The sequence below is a fragment of the Octopus bimaculoides genome, chromosome 11 (genome assembly GCF_001194135.2).
Source record: "Octopus bimaculoides isolate UCB-OBI-ISO-001 chromosome 11, ASM119413v2, whole genome shotgun sequence".
NCBI classification, from domain to species: Eukaryota; Metazoa; Mollusca; class Cephalopoda; order Octopoda; family Octopodidae; genus Octopus; species Octopus bimaculoides.
In genome coordinates, this window is record NC_068991.1 from 24,817,403 (window position 1) to 24,818,030 (window position 628).

The window sequence follows — 628 nt, forward strand, 5'->3', positions numbered from 1 at the left end:
ATACATATGGTGAATGCGTAAGTACTGACAGAGGATTAAGTCTGGAATCAGCCGAGTTGAGTGGTCTCGACTGATGAGGCTATACAATTGGCCAAAACTGACCGATCAATATAGGCAATTCTAGATCAGTGTCTCTGAGCAATTACAGTCCATATCAATACATATGTATACAATTATGTGCTTTAACTACAACATTAAGGCCTTTTAGCTCTTTTGTCTAGCAGTGTAGGTGTTCTAATATTTAGTGACAATTATAGTGTGTGTATGTGTGTGTGTGTATGTATATGTATATATACACACACATTTAAAGAAATTCATGTGCAAGGAACTACTGCAAAAAGAAGACCAAAGAAGAAAAGGGCTGAGAGAGTGAAAGCTGATCTCAGGTAACTGAACCCTTCAAAAGAATACAAGACAGGCTGAAATGCCATGTTGGAGAGAATCCTTCCAAGCCATACTTTACAAACCTGCTCAAAAATACCCCTTAAAACTTCAAATACATTTGCCTTTGAAACTTAGTCACCCATCTCTAAAAAACTTTAATTCAATAATAATAATTGACTTATCACTTAATCTAGTAGTCACTCAGGATATAGGTATATGCCACCTACGAACAAAATAGGATCAC

At 36.1% G+C, this 628-nt stretch overlaps 1 protein-coding gene across 1 annotated transcript in view; it reads left to right on the plus strand.

Annotated features, from left to right (window-relative positions):
* LOC106880014 (alpha-soluble NSF attachment protein) overlaps window positions 1-628 on the plus strand; it is an 18,718-nt gene that overhangs the window by 8,367 nt on the left and 9,723 nt on the right. The gene's annotated exons all lie outside the window — the stretch shown is intronic.